This window comes from Callorhinus ursinus, unplaced genomic scaffold, assembly GCF_003265705.2.
Source record: "Callorhinus ursinus isolate GAN/ISIS: 27379988/994484 unplaced genomic scaffold, GSC_fseal_2.0 scaffold52, whole genome shotgun sequence".
In the NCBI taxonomy this organism is placed as follows: domain Eukaryota; kingdom Metazoa; phylum Chordata; class Mammalia; order Carnivora; family Otariidae; genus Callorhinus; species Callorhinus ursinus.
Window position 1 is genome coordinate 5,482,374 of NW_027397114.1, and position 16,357 is coordinate 5,498,730.

The window sequence follows — 16,357 nt, forward strand, 5'->3', positions numbered from 1 at the left end:
GACCAGAACACCCCAGACCGTTTGGGGGCTGCTGGAGAGGACTTCTTCCATGGGCTGAGCCCAGGTGGGCAGTGGGAGAGAGTACCTCCTTGACATTCCCCATCACCCTAGCAGAACTCGCTCCGTCACTGAGCTTCCCCCCACTCTAAGCCCTCTGTCTTCAGCAGCCCCCTCCCTTCACTGGTCCCCTCACTCAGCCTCCTTGGCCGGGCCCCTGCCTGTCCCTGTAGAGACAGATCTAAGGAGACTACCACCTCCTTCAGCCAGGCCCAGGCCTGCCTCCCTCTCCGGCACGGGAGCTGGCCCCAGGCAAGAGGAGATTTCTCCCGAGAGGACCCCAGTTCTTTTTAGGGAGGTGACCCAGAAGAGGGGCTAGGCCTTGAGTACAGGCTGGATGACTTCAAAGGGCGGTAGGTGGGGTTGGCACCTGGTCACAGGTGCCACTCAGGGTGGGCCAACCTGCCCAACCGGGTCAGGGCTTGTGCTGCACCCCGCCCTCTGCCCAGAACATCACGACACAGACCTGCAGCAGCCGCACCCACCAGGGACACCCCCCGGGGCCTCGGGAGAAAGACCGGAGACACAGGATTGAGGATTCGAGGCACAGAGGCCCTGGCAGGTCATCCTGGTCGTCCTCCCACCCGGGTGCCGAGAGCCTGTGCACGCCCACTCCCCCCGCAGGCACGGCCCCCGAGCACAGCGGCCAGGCAGACACAGAGCAGGGGTCCACGGCCTCAGTAGGCTCCACCTAGCTTTATCCCAAAGTTCTCCCCGCTAGCTTCTCCTCCTTGAATTCTTGGGAAACAAGCAGAGGGTAGGCCAGTCCTTGCTCTGGCACTGTCTCGTCTGGATTCTGGAATCCCTGGACCCGAGGGAGGAGGCCTAGCCCCACCTCTCTTCATGGAGCCCTCTGCCGCCCTAACCAGATTTCATGTCAGGTCAACAACTGCTTGTTCATGCTAGGCACTGGGGCTTAAAAAAAGGAGTAAGGTTTTTCTCCGCTTCCCATCGGAAGCTAATAGCCTCAGTTTGCTCATCTGTAAAATGGGAATCATGATAGTCCTTACCAATAAGGTTGTTGCGAAGATTAAATGGAAAACCATGTAAGGTTCTTAGCACAGAGCCTGGCATAGGGCAGGTGCTCGATAAACGGCAGGTGTCATTGTGACGAATATTAATATTACTCTAGCTGGGGAGACCACATGTGGAGGACCACATCTGCCGTGGACCAGACTGGACCTTCGCAAACCAAGTGCCAGGGGCAAGGAAAGGAGTGGTGGCCTGGCCTTGTATAAATCAGCGCTTGCCCACAGCAGCTCACCCCAAGGTGACCCCCAGGCTTCAGACTGACCCAGCCACCTACCAGAGGGGACTCCAAGCCCCCAGGCAGAGGCAGAAATGGTCAGCGGTCAGCGGGGGGCCAACTTGTCTCCTGGCTCCCTATGGTGAAGACTCGCTGAGAGAGAAAAGGGCTGCAGAGGAAGAGTCTCAGCCAATAGGGTTCCAGGAAGACTTCGTGGAGGAGAGAGCTCCCAGGAGCCAGGGCAATAAGCAGAGGGAAGAGGCTCTGTGTATCCCGAGCCAGAGACAATAGGGGGACAAGGGGGTTTCACGAGGAGTGGAGGATGCTGGGCTGATGCTGGCGGAACAATAGGAGGCAGGGGATGGAGAGGCGAGAGGAGCGAGAAGAGGGATGGCTTTTCCCAGGCCCCGCACTGGCAGGATCAGGCTGGGTACCGATGAGCCATGTCCACGGTGGTGGGCACTAGCCCGTCCCCCCCGCCCCCGCCTCTGGCAGATGGATCTGTCCCCATGCACCGAGTTCAGCAGTCCGGCAGGCGGGTGGGTATATTTACTGGGCACTGACTGTCCAAGTCAGGGTCCCTGAGCCTGGGGCACCTCCAGTCTGGAGGGGACAGTGCCTTCCTCAATCCCAGAAGTGCCCCTAAAGGCAGATGTCAGGCTGGACAGAAAGGGAGGAGGACGAGGGGAGAAGGAAATGCGGGAGGGCAGCCTGGGCCAACCAGAGGACTTCCCTTGACCAGAGGCAAGGAAACGAGTGGTGGCCTGGCCAGGCTGCCTGGGCTCTCTGGCTGAGTGGGGGAGGGGCCTGGAGGTGGGAGGGATGCCACTGGCCCAGGTTCCTGGCCTGAGTGGGAGGGGATGTCTCTCGCTGGCCCTGGACTTTGGCTACCTCCGACCTCCCTCTTGTCTCGGAGGCAAGAGCCGGATCTGCCACATTCCGGGGAGGCCCGTGTTGCCATCCTACTGGGCTTGGAAGAGCCCCCAGGGGCAGGCTGGTCTCAGGGCTGGAAAAACTGGTCTTCCTGCCCCCCCCCTCCACCGCCACCATCCTGGAGTTCGAGGAGAGGGCGTCTCGGCAGGAGGCTCCCTACATTCCACATGGGATGGGAATGGGAGGGGAGTCCCGGAGGAGAGAAGGCAGGGGAAGCACAGGAGGGGAGGAGGTGGGATAGGAAAAAAGGCAGGAGCCTCTCCGGCCAGTAAGGTTTGACTTGCTGGTGGGGGGCATTTTTAATAGACTTCAGAAGCAGGAGGAGAATGGGAGTCATGTCTCTTATTGCTCTCAGTCTGAAAGGGAAGATGGCTTGCCTGCAAGCCGGAAAGCTTGCAGTCAAACATCAAGAAGATCTTCCCCAATGGATGAACTGGATGACTGATTGTCAGGGAGGAGTGAGATATTCTCTAAGGAGAAAAGGAGAGAGTGGCTCGCAGCATGGGATGAACCCAGGAAGCGCAGCCGGGTTCGCGCCAGGGCAGGGGTGGGCGGCTACATAGGATGGGGGTGCTGCCCCACATTCCTCAAGTATCCCGCCTGCTTCCTGGAGCCCTAGGCTGTGTTAGACCTAAGAAAAACTCCAGCCCCTAGCACGACCTCTCTAAGAATATCCTTTGCAGTAAGAGAGATTTAGTGTAGACCCAAAGAAGGACCTCTGGTGGCCAGAGGCAAGCTTCTTACGTCCCAAAAGTCCCTCAGCGACATGTCAAGCCCAGCTCTCTTCTCAGAATGGCTTCACTCTGTTACCTGGGTCCCTCCCTCTTCTCTAGGCTGTTAGCCCCGCATGCATCCTTCCGGGGCCTGCCATGGTCCTGGTGCTGGCACACGCGGTAGGTCTCAGCAAGTGTGGGAGGGGCTCCAACGGGCCAAGCCCAGGCCCCTGAGGCTTCCAGGGCTCCACAGATCTTGCTCCCTAGAAATAAAACATGGCCCCTCTCGGAGAGGAAGAGACCAGAATTCTGCTCAAGGTCATTTCCCAGCCTTCGGGAAGATAGACCCTGAGCTTTTGTTTTTCCCAAAATGTAGGGCATGGATCAGAACCAGGGGAGCCCTTGTTCAAAATGCAGATTCCCACATTCTCTGCGTTGAAATTCACTAGACCCGGGAAACTTTGCAGCATTTTATACTGCTTTCCCTGCCAAAGTCCCCACCCCCAAGCCCATCAGAAATTCTCAGAAGAATTTCTGCAAAGACCAGCCCGATGAGCAGTTCCCAAAGGGTGCTATTTGGGGGCACTTAAACCAGGTGGGCAGAAGCCTTCCAGCCTTCTGTAGCCCCAGGGAGAACAGTGGGCCTGGGAGGGGGGTGGAACTTCCCTGTGACAAGTGGCCTGAATGAAGAAGACCCCTCCCCAATGTCTCGTTCTTCTCATATGACACCTGCTGAATGGTGTTTATTGCAAACCCACTAAGTGCCAGACTCTGTGCCAGAGGCTGGTCATTTCAGAAGAGGTGCTGCCCACCTGTCTGAGGGGCAAAGGAGGCTGAGGGCTGCCATGGAGGCCAGAGGAGGGACACGATGACCTCTTAACGTGCCCTGGGGACCCAGAGGCATCCCTGCCCAGCCTTCCTACTCCCAGCTCTCAGGAAAAGCCAAACTTCTTTCAGCCTCCTCATGGCACTACTCGGGACCAGGTAAAAGTGGAGGTCATGGAAGGTGCTGGACCTCACGGAGGCGAAGGGGCCCCCAGCCCTGTAGTCTGGTTTCCTGTGGAGATGTGCCCGTGTGGACCACACATGAAATAGACACTTGCAACCCAAGCCGGTTAAGGAATTCATTCACTCGTTCGATCATCCATGTACCAAGTGTCCTGGGCCTGACTGCCTCCAACCAGCGCTGTTGTCTAGGCTGGACCAATGGTGGGGGGGACTTTGTAGTCAGCCAGTCCTGAGTTCGAACCCAGCCTTCTGGCTCCTGGTGAAAGCGACCTAGGGCTTTGCCCCCTGAGCCTGGGACTTCCCCTGGCTGGTTAGAGCGCCAAGAGCAGGGTCAATTAGGGGTAATTGAGGTAACCACATCAGTGAGTGAGTCTCTCACCATCCGTTTCTCCTGCTGCTGCTTCTCCAGTCAAAGCACTTATCACATTGTGTGGGCTTTGTCTCTTGCCTGTTCCAGGACACACACACACACACACACACACACACACACACACACACACACACACCAGACATGCCGCTGTGGGTGTGCAGTGCCCGGGTGTGTAGTAAGGGTCTGCTGTGTGAGTGCAAAGAGAAAGAGTGAAATCAGCACCTGGCTCTGGAATGAATTGAGGGTTGCTCTGAAGGTTCTCCCTTTGATTGCACCACTGGCTGGTTTTTGGCTGAGAACCCACAGCTCTGTGGTTCAGGTCAACACACAGAGGGTTAATGCTGACTCCTCTGGCCCTCTTCATCCCAAGGAACCAGGTATTCTGAGCTGCCGGGTGAGTGGGGAGACAGATGCACACATACCGGAGGCTTCCACAGTCTTCCAGGCTGACCCAAAGGTGGGGGGTGGGGAGGGCGGGAGTCAGGGCAGGAGCTAATGCCACAGGTAACTAAGGAGAAAGAGACAGGCTTCTCCCAAGCTCTACCTCCACCTGGCTTCCCATGATGGAAGGGACAGGCCCCTGCTCCCAAGAGAAGCCTTTGTATGTATCTGGGAAGTGCTTTGAAATGTCTAGCCTTGAGAGGACATCCAAGCACTTCCCAGACATTAAGACCTGGGAGGCAGGAAGGTGCCTTCTGGGACTGCCAGTTCCAGCTCTCATCTGATCCATAACCCAGCAATGATTACCCAGAGCTTCTGTGGTCCTCCCAGGAGAACTTTCTCCTCTTTTCTGCAAGAAGCTTCCAATAGGAGAGGAGAGGAAGGTTCTCCTACCCCCCAACATGCACACACCCCTCTACGGGGAGATGGCAGCCTTCCCCAGGGGATTTGGGTAGGGAGCAGCTCAGTGGTTCCAAACAAAGCAGCGGGAATTTGGGTCAGACTTGAGGAAGGACTTCCCAAGTGGGCAGACCCACCCCGAGGGGGAAGGCAGGACACCCCGGTCTAGAGATGGTGGTGAACACGTACGTCACTCGGGCAGTAGCTCTCAGATGGCTGGATGCACCCGCCCACTGGCGGTGCTGTTCTGAGTGTGGAGTCGGTCCTACAGAATCACGCTCCCATTAGCAGGGAGGTACTCAGACACGCATCTGTGTTCAGCGTTACTGTGATGATGAAAGATCGGATTCTGCCTAGATGCCCCTCATGAGAGAGTTTAGCCAAGTTGGACTGCGTGCCCATAGGGGTTCCTCTGGAGCCCCCAAACATGGGATGGCTCGGTGCATGTGGGTGGGAACGCTGATGAACAAGCCGAAGGACTATTCGTTCTATCACTATTTGTTAGTAAAGTCCCATCTGTGTTGGGAAAAAAAGGTTTAATGTTTAGAAAGTTGGGGGAGGAAGCACCCCAACGTGAATCATAGTTACCCGATGAGGGGATGGGCTTGGGGAGCAACTCTTCTATTCTATAGACTTCTGCATTGTTCAAATTTTAGAACAAGCATGTAGCACTTTTGTGATTTCTTAGATGAAACATTTAAAAAATAAATAAACATATCTTAGTGGGGAGAGGGGAGGAGGCCGGGCAGGGAAGAGGGTCTTGCCTGCCCTTAGGCAGTGGAGGAGAGGTGACAAGCTTCTGGAGACACCCTTCTCACACCAGGGAGAGGGCTGCCCCTCCCATCCCGAGTCTGAGCTCCACTGAAGACTCACAGATCACCTGCTCCAGCCCAGGCAGAGGGTTTAGAGAAGAAGGAGTTTGATCTTTGCCCCAGGGGCTCCGGCACAGTGGGGGAGGCCAGCCTCAGCTGTCCCTGTACAACGCACCAGGCCCCACCACAGGGGACACACACGGGGTCTGCGGACGGAGCCAGGACATCTGCGTCTCAGGGGAGTGTGTGTGTGTTTGTGGTGGTGGGGTGGGGAGCTTCCTAGAGTAAACAAGGCCTGGAAAGAACTCCAACTGGGGTAGGGTGCATAGACACACACACACAGCCACTCAAACGTACAGCCTCACCCTCAGAGCTGCTGTCACCTCCTCAGGCCCTGCTCAAACGGTGCTGGCCACGCATGGGGGGCGGGAGTGGGCGATTAAATGGGGGAGGAGGGGAGGAAGAAGCCCCCCCCCCCCCCCCATGAAGCAACTCCCTGCAGATCAGGCCGTCCCTCAGGGCTCCCCTCCTTCCATTCCCTTCCACATCTGTGAGGGCAGGGCCTCCTTCTCTGTCCTTCCCTCCCTCACACATCCCCCTGGACAGGCCCTGCACAGCGGGACCTTCAGGGACAGAGAGAAAGTGGAGACCCTGCCGCTGAGCTCAGGGAACAAAGGCCCCTCACCCAACACCATCCTTAACTGCCAAATGTCCCTGAAGGAGACCTCCCTGGCACACCTGTGGATGGAAAGTCCAACTGATACAAGGGAACCGTTGACAGGCCTCACCCAAGCTCACGCCACAAGATGGCAGCGAAGCCGGGACGGGAAGGCCGGCCTAGGTGGCCCGCTCAGGCTCCGTCCCCCGTGGCGGGCCCTCCTCTTGCATTGTCCTCTCGTGGCACTGAGGGGGGACCAGAACAAGCTTCCCACGCACGGGCACTGAGGTTACCCCTGCTCCACAGGCTCATTCTGGTCTTTCCAAGTCTTTGTCAGGATTCCTCCCCCTTCTGTGAGAGATGGCGCAAGCCTGGTGGCCTCGTATGCCTCAGCTTCCCCATGTGTAAAATGGGGGCAAGACTAATAACCGGGAGCCAACGAGGTGAGGGGAGTGAAAATATTCAGTAGTAGTGGCGCTTCTCTTTTCTAAATGAAGGCGGCCCCTGGTGGGGGGGCAGGAAGAAGGTTGGGGGGAAGCTAAGTACCTGCCAGGTGCCAAGGCCCTGCCGGGGAGGGACCAAGCACAGCTGTCGGGCAGCACCCAGAGGCCTGAGTGGGAACTGCATGCTTTCTCCGCAGTGGCTCCGTCTCTGGACAGGAGGCCAGGGGACCTGGAGGAGAGAGTCCCGCCGCCCAGTCCCACCTTCACCCCCAGCAGGCCGCTCCCCGGCCCTCTGCAGGACTCTAGGGACGGGGTGGGCAGAGAGAGAGAGAGGCGGAGAGTGGGCCTTCCACCTGCAGGGACAAGGGGCATCCAGACCTGGGCTGTTGCTGTCGGGGACCCCAGGGCAGGGGTGGGATGGGGAGATGGGACTAGGAGCCAGGCTGGGAGGTGGAGGGAAGAAGGGCAGGGGCCAAGGGCAAGGTGTCCACAGAGGAGGCAGGCTGAGCTGGAGACAGGATGGCTGTTCAAAGGGCAAATGGGACCAAGATGCCGGGGCGGGGGGTTGGGGGGCCGGGCATTTTGGCCAGCCCCCTGCCTCGAAGCCCTTCCTAAAGGGGATGACTTATTGTTGGTGGTAGCTTTTTTTTTTTTCTGTGAAAATCCACCTGAAGCCGAGTTCCCAGACTCCTTCCTCTTTCCCTTTCTTTCTCCTACCCCAAGTTAGGCTTCCCCAGGTCTAGGCTTTCTTGGGAAGTTCCTCCTAGAGCATGACCTCAGATGTCCCCCTCCCTTCTGCCCGGGCTGGGGGGAGGGAAACCGCTGCTTTAGTCACGCCAGATAATCACCTCTGGTCACTCGCTGTCTGGCCTCTTCCTCCAAGTAACTCCAAGTATCTCTTAGACATTATCTCACCATGCAGGCTTGGGGAGGGGGAGGGGAAGAAGCAGGGAGGCAGCATTTAAGAAGGGAGAAACTGAGGCCAGAAGGGACCCCATACCCACCTACCCTGCTCCCCACAGAGGCTGGAAAGGTGACGCTTTGTTATGATCTGAGGAGGGATAGAGGCCAGACAACAGGAAGAACTTCCAGAAGGAGAGCTGTGAAAATGAGAATTTGGAAGCGGCCTTTGAAGGAATCACCAGAGCTCAGTGAATGCCAGACTCTGTGTGAAGGGCTTTACGGGAATCATCTCCTCCATTCTCCCAATGAGACACTATAATTCTTATTTTCGTGTCAGAGATGGGGAAACTGAGGCCTGCTCTGAGCAGAGTGAGTGTGCCCTTTTCCAAGACCGCTCAGAAAGCACGTGGAGATGCTAGGAGTCAGGCCCACCTGTAGGTTTCCATTGTTTACTGGTACAACTCACCTGGAGCTGGACTGTGCCCTTCTCCCATCATCGTGGAAGGATCCAGGCCTCAGCCGACCCCACTGCTGGCCTTTCTCTCCCCAACGTTTTCATATGACTTGAGAATTACACGTGGAAGAGGAAAATGAGCCAGAAGAGGACCAATCGTATTCCTTTTGTGTATATAGGAGCCTCACATGAGCCTCTAGTGTTTTCACTGCTCACTCTCGAGCATCCTTCTTCCGTCTCCTGCCTGCTGCCCACGCCCTACCCCGTACTCCCAGAGTCACGCCAGCAGGCTAGCCCTTCAAAGCCTGGAGCAGGGAATTCCTCCCCTAACTCTGCCCCACTGCAGGCCCAGATCTGGCACGGGTCAGTCATGCACTCCTATGACCTAGGAAGTTCCTCCTGGCATCTGACCCAAATCTGTTCTCTACCAGCTTGGCGAAGGCTCTACTGGGAGTGAGAGAGGCAACCACGGGTTCCCACCTTCGATTGGAGGTGCAAGGCCCGGTCTGAAGCCTTCCTTGGACACAGGACTTCATGGGACCCTGGAGGTCATATGACCACATGGCCCATCTCTGGCAGGATGGACAGGCAGGTGCCCCACGCCCAGCCAGGCCAGGACCCACCTGTCTCTCAGCTGCGTCCCTCATCAGAATAGCAAATAGTGAGGCAGCAAGAGACTGCCTTATCTGATGGGAGCCCCACTCAGGCCCCCTCCCCCGGAAAAGCCTCATTACCAGGGCCTCAGCCCCTGGCCCGGCCCTGCCTGTTTACTCTGTCATAAGAACAACACGACTCAGCAAGACTTCAAAGGGAGTCTCCTGGTGGTGCGTGTGCACAGGCAGGAGGGAGGAGGGAGGAAGGGAGAGTGGGCAGAGAGAGAACACAGAAGGCCAAGGGGGGGGGGGGGGGGGGGGGGGGGGGGGGGGCTCAGGGCCCGGAGGCAGGAACGGACCCTGCCCTCAGGGAGCCCCCAATTTATGGGGGAGATACAAAGCCGCCATGGGAGCCCCTAGTCTGATGAAGGAAGCCGTTCTCTCTTCTTTCACACACACACACACACACACACACACACACACACACACACACACACACCCCAGGACATGGAGACTTGCATGTGGAGACTGGCGCTCCTGCAGCCCTGGGCTGTCGACTTTGGGCGGCAGGTGGAGGAAGGCCGCCCAGCCACCCTGACCTGAAGCCGCCATCTTGACCTGAAGCCACAGCAGAGCCAGAGGACTCACTGCACGACCGGCCATCTAGATCGCCGCCCGGGCCTGCCCAAAGCAGCTATGCCCCCACACCCTCCGCGCCCTCCATCGGCCCCTCCATCGGCCCCTCCACCCACTGCGGGTCCCATGGGAAGTCTTCCCTCGAATCCTCCTGCTACAATTCCGGCTTTCTGGCCGGCAGAGGGAAGCGCGTTAGGGCCTTCTCTCCCCACCGCTTGGCTTTCGTGATGGCCTCCTCTGGGTCCTCCGGGGCCAGAGGAGGTGGGGCGCTGGCGGGCAGACACCTTCTCCTCGGCCGCCACCCCACACAGCCCCCCCCGGGCCCCCCCCCCACGAGAGAGGCCATCATCACAGCCCTCGTACCTTCAGGGGCTTCTCCCCACCTGCCCTCTCCATCCCCGGCCTCATTAAGGAAGGCGGTTAACCTCAAACACAGGCAAATGAAAGTCCTGCAGCCCATCACTCGGGAGACGCCCAGAGGGTAAACTGAAGGCAACATGCCCAGGCCTCGGAATTATCCTGTTCCCATTGCTCGGTGCCTGGCTCCCTTTCCTCCCAGGTTCAGGAAAGGTGAAAACGAGGGGCTTGGCCCGGGCAGAGCACGGGATCTCTAGGATTCAGGAGCAGACACCCCCCGGGGAAGAGTCCCCCAGCACGGATGTCCCCCCTGCACCGGGGCCTCTTGGGCACAGTGGCGTCCCACGGAGCAGTGTCGTTCCTAACAACAGACTCGGGATACAAGCAGCCCTGACGTCTCTCCGCAGAGGAGCTCGGGCAAGGTCAAGGTCAAGGTGAAGAGGCCGGTGAGGAAGCTGCAGTGGCGCCCACGGGAAGAGGCTATGAGCCAAGGCTAGCACGGCATTGAAACACGGCAGATACACGTGGGCACAGACAGCCGTGGGGGCTTCATCCGGGACCCTTTCCCGGGGGTGGTGTGGAAGGACGTTAGGCAGAGGTATAGTTAATAGTCCACTATTTTAATATGTGTGAGAACATATTAAAACTGGTGCACCAAGCCACGATTTCCCAGATGTCATTGCTCAGAAGTGTTTATTTACTTATTCTATTTAACAAACAGATAGCACTTTCCACGCATCAGGCCCACTTCTAGCCGCTTTACAACTACAAACACGATCCCCCCAGTAACCCAATGAGGGGAGGACTATTATTACACCCCCTTCACAGATGAGGAAACAGAAGCACAGAGAAGTCAAGGGACTAGCCCAAGTCACACAGCCAGTAAGCGGTGGAGGAGCAAGGTTTAAAAAATGGGTTGATGTGGGGCGCCTGGGTGGCTCAGTCGGTTCAGCATCCGAATCTTTTTTTTTTTTTAAAGATTTTATTTATTTTTTTGACCGAGAGAGAAAGGGATCACAAGTAGGCAGAGTGGCTGGCAGAGGGAGAGGGAGAAGCAAACTCCCTGCTGAGCAGGGGGCCCCATGCAGGACTCCATGCCAGGACCCTGAGATCATGACCTGAGCCGAGGGCAGGCGCTTAACTGACTGAGCCACCCAGGCGCCCCTCAGCATCTGAATCTTGATCTCAGCTCAGGTCTTGGATCTCAGGGTCGGGCTCCACACAGGTGTGGAGTCTACTTAAAAAAAAAAAATGTGGGTTGATGTCAAATTAATCAACTTTAAATTTAAAAGATCCCATAGGGCAGAAATTGTGATGGTGATGTTTCCACAGCCGAAGCATGGGAAGCTCAAGGGACATAATCGGAATTTTATGTCCAATTATTTATCTGTTTCGTTTGTGAAGATTAATTTAAAAATAAAAGAATGTGGTCTTTCATATCTCCGGCCATACTCCCGTCCTTCACCCATTTCCCTCGCTTTCCTCCGCCCAATCCCAGCTGATGAGAAAAGATTCAGGCTACAGACCCATCCCCGCTGGGTCTCGTGCTAGAGGTCACCCCTACATCTGGTCTCACTGACCTCCTCTCCTCGCCACCAACCCCAGCCCCGATTTCTGCCCCGACTTTTGTCCTCACAGCCCAAGGCGCGGGATCCTGGCATTAGGTCATTAGCAGAAACCATAGAACCCACATCCTCTAGCTCTGTTTGTCAATTCGAATACTTATTGAATGCCTACCTCATGTCAGGCAAGTACCGGTGCTAGAAAAAGAAAAAAGGGGAAGGAGAAAGAGGGGGAGGGGAGGAAAAGAACAAGTTGCTCTTCTGTTAGTTCCCCCTGGGAGACAGCCCCTTGTCCTCCAGCTGAGGTCCCATCCTGCCCGCTCAGCTTACTGCCCCCTGCCACCATCAGGAAAGTCCATGTGCCTCTCAGGCCTTGGGACACCCCTCCAGCCGGGTCACCGAGGGGACCATCCTGTGCTCTGGGGGCTCTGTCTGCCCAACTGGGGGCGGAGGGGTGGGCTCCTGAGAGATGAGAGGGGGCAGGCCGGGAGCCACGGAGCTCTGGGGAGAAGGCCACAGCCTCTGGAGGAGTGAGCCGGGGTGAGGGGACACAGTGTGTGGGTGGCTTGGGAGCCTCTCCAGACACTTATCTCCCCACCTGGGCGGTGACTGCTGTCTCCACCTTTCTGTCTGGCGGGCCTCCTCTGCCAGCAGGCCTGCCCTCAACCTCCCACCCGGGGGTGGGTTTCAATCCCCTCCCAGCCTCCCCCATCATTCCGTAGCCAACTCCTCCCCCCTCTCAGCCCTCCGGGCGGAAGCCCGCCCCATCTCCTCCTCACCCAGCTCCCAAAGACCCTCTCCACCCCTACAGCCCGGACAAGGAGGCATCCCCTTCGAGCCTCTTCTGCGACCCGAGCCACATCTAGTCATTAGGAAGGCTATTTTGGGTTACTTCAGACTTTTCCATTTTGCCCCCCTTCCCCCACCTGACTCAAATGTACATGCATCCTGCCCACCAGGCACCCGCCAGCTCCAGCAAGAGAAGAGCAGCTGCCTTGGGCAGCCTGCAGGGCCCATGGGGGTCTCTGCCCACAGCAGGTCACAGGCTCAGTTCCTCACTCAAGGCAGCGACTCTCATTCCTCAAAGAGAGGATGGTGAGGGGGGTGGGGGAAGGTGGTAAGAAAGGGAGGGTGCGCTCAGAAACCACCAGCGCGCTAACGCACATATAAAGTGCTTCCTGCGCCCTGCTCTGCTCTCTGCCCAGGGGGCCTCAGGCTCGTTACCTCACCTCTTCCTCACAGCAAGCCTAGGCGCTGTTGCCATCCACCTCGTACTGATGAAAAGACGAGGCACAGAGGTGAAGTAACTTGCCCAAGGTCATACAGCTAAGGTGTTCAGGGCAGGATTTGGACCCAGGCAGTCTGGCTCTCTGCTCTTGCTGTGTAACTTTCGTGTTTAAAAACAGGGAAATCTACACCTACAAAATCAAGCTGAGGCTCCTCAGGGAGGCATTCAAAGCCTTTCCTAAGCTCTGAGCTCCTTCTGCAGCATTCCCGCCGCCTGGGAGCCTGAGGGACGGGAACCCGGCTCTGCCAGCTGCCTAGCTGTGTGACCTTGGGTGAGTCACTTTATCTTCCTGGGCCTCAGCTCTTCATCCCCTAAAATGGGGCATAAGGACACCTATTCTCTGGCAGATTCGAGGAGGTCCCCTGGGTGATGTACCTGCTGGGCACCTGAGTCTAGTGGGAGCTCGCTACAGAGCAGGAAGGAGGAAGACTGAGGGTCCTGAGATGGTCAGCTGACATGTCTAGGTTATTGGGGGTGGCGTGGAGGGGGAGGCCAGGGGCCAGGAGGGAGAGGGGGCTGTCACCCGGAGGAAAATGTGCTCTAGAGTGGCCTGGCCAGCCGCCAGCAGGGGGCCGCATTGGCACTGGGCTCTGGGTAAGATGGCACCAAATCAAAGGGCTCCCACTCGCATGTCCCCCCCATGCATGGAGGGTCAGCCCTGTCTGGGGCCCGCCCTGGACCCCGTGCCTCCTGTCAGCCCCCAGCAAGCCCCAGGGCCGCAAGATGCTGCCTGGGGCTGCCAGGCACGGCCCCTGGAGAGATGGCACCGCCTCCCCAGAAGGGAGCCTGAGTGCCCAGGCTGCAGGGGGGCCCAGCGCTTGAGGGACTGTGGCCGTGTTGGGGTGGGGAGGGGTCTGGACTCAGCCTGAGCTGAGCGCAACCACTCCCCCTGGTCTGAGGCGGACACAGCGCGCCCACAAGGGACCCACGCCTTTCCTGGCTCTAAGGACCAAACCGAATGATTTCCTGAATGTGGTAAATAATAAGGCAGAGTGGGAAAGAGGGGCCCCTGACCCCAGCACTTGGCGCTCTTCCTGAGCTGCCGGTGCCTTCCTCCTCAGCCTCCTCACCTGCAAAGTGAGGGGAACAAGCCCACTCCCGCCTGCGTCTCAGGACTCCCCAGGCTCCGAATGAGATCAGATGTGTGAATGTGTAAACTGTAAAGTGCTCACAAACTCAAGTGTTTGGCGAAGGGACAGCCCACTCTCAGCCCTCCAAAACCTTCACCTTCTAGAAAGGAAGGAATGGGCCCATCTACCATCAGGATTTAATTCTAGATCCTTCTACCCTTGGTCACACCCACCACTTCCCTCTTCCTTGAAGCTGGAAGCAGTCAGATGGGGATGTGTATTCCTTACCCCCCTGCTCCCCCAGGTGATGGGGGAAAACTAGTCTCAGGTCTCAGGACCCACCCGCTGCCTCCCCATTGGATTCCCAAGACAAGGCCCCAGGGCAGAGAGCTGGGCACAGGAAGGCAGAGCAGGTTCACGGTGCTGGAACCATCCAGAAGGGAGTGGCCAGCAGCCTGCTTCCACCCACTCACCCACTCACCTCTGGGGTTCTCTGAGCCTCGTTTTTGAGGCTGCAGCCAAGCAGGCTACCTGGAAATGGGTGGGTCCCAGATACCCCCAGGGACTCCATTCTCCAGAGCCCCCCACGGCAGTCTCCCCACCCCACCTGCCCCCACAGAGATGACCTGGTGGCTCTTTCCACTATCACCACCCCCTTGCGCTCTTCCCCCGGCTGAGGACTGAGAAGGTGTCCTTGAGACAGGCTAGGATCTCCTGGATCTGGAGAGGGCAGGAGGGAGTGGGGGCCAGGGGGAAGCGAGCCAGAAGTTGAGAAGGTAGGGGTCCCGAGCTGAGGGGCCTCCCACACCGCCCTCTGGTGCTGAGGACCCTGTTTGCTCCTCAAAAGCTGAGTGATCTCTCCCAGGAGGGGCAAGCAGGGAGCCCCTCCATAAGCCCTCTGGGATGCTGAAGAGACAGTCTCCCCAAAATATTAGTGGGAGATTGAGGCAGAAGGAAGAAGAGATGATGGAGCAGGGACAGTCCAGAGGGTTCGGAGCCAGGGTCCTGGTGAGGCCCCCGATGGTCAAAATCCGCCAGCAGCCGCAGCACGCCGAGTTTCAGGGTGAAGATGGGGGTCTCTCTCCCTGTGGCCTTCAGGAAGCTGCCCAGAGCCTCCCAGCTCAGTTCCATCTGTCTCCCTGTCCTCTGCAGTTCTGATGTCCTCCCTTCCTTCCTATTTTCCTTTCTTCCTTTTTTCCTTTCATTCATCCAGAGAACTGAGTGGCTACTTGTGAGCCTAGGCCTTGGGAAGCACTGTGGATCTCCAGGCTCTGGCTGGCTGCTCATCATATCCTTATTTCACCGCGTGGAGCCAGCTCTCTCGGTACCCAGTGTGTCTCGTCTCTCCCATCAAACTGAGGGGTCCCAGGCCAGGGCTGCTCCTCCCTCCTCACACTGGGGCTCCCCAGAGTACAGGCTGTGTGCCCTTGGCCGTGGTGCTCTTCTGCTCCCGTGCTCAAGGCCCCCCACCCCGGGGCATGGTGACAGAAAGACCGGTCCCTCCCTGCTGCAGAGGTGTGCTCAGACAAGTCTGTCTGGGGTGAGCATGCCAACCTTAGCCCAAATCCCCAATTTCTAAAGGCAAAAAGAAAAAAACAAAAATGAAAAAACCCTCCCTCGCTCTTCCAGGCTTCTCCCCAGCCAAGAACCTCAGACCAGAGACCCTGCCAAGTTGGCAGAGCTGGGAGAACAGGCCAGGGTTCCTGGGGTATGGGAGAGGGTGAGAACCAGGGAGCCAGATGCTGGAACCGGGAGGAGAGGCCTTCACAAGTGAGGAACAGAGACCCAGAGAGGCAGGGGCCAGCGAGGCTGGCGCCGCCTCCCTGACCTCGCATGGTCCCACAGTCACACACACTCAGGACTCTGACGCTAGCGCGGAACAATCTCTGTCCTTCCCATTCCCACACTGGGCCTGGGATGGTGGGGAAGGAGGAGGCCAGGGGCCCGCTTTCTTCCTCCTCGCCTCTGCGCCCTGGCCTCAGAGATAGGGGCCACTGCGCCCGTCCTTCCTGCACCAGCCACCCGAACCTGGGCTCTGAGGACCCCTTCTTGCCAGCCATGGGAGAAAAGAGTGTCCCCAGGGTGCCTCTGGAAGTGGGGAGTGGTCCTGGCCCTTGGTCCTCAAAGGGAGGCCGAGCAGGGGAGGGGAGAAAGGAGGAGGAAGAGGAGGGAGGCGGGAGGTGGCCCGGTGCTGCTCATCCCAAAGGTGGGGAGAGAACCTGGCACACACGCACATGGGCACAGACTCTCACAGCTGTTTGCTCACATTTGTGGATGTCCGCGTTTATGTGTACGCCCTCACCATCTGAGAGCCGGGGCAGCGTGCGTGCATGCCTACACACATACACACATACACGCATACACGCCTACACGCATACACGCCTACACGCCTACACACATACACGTCTACACGC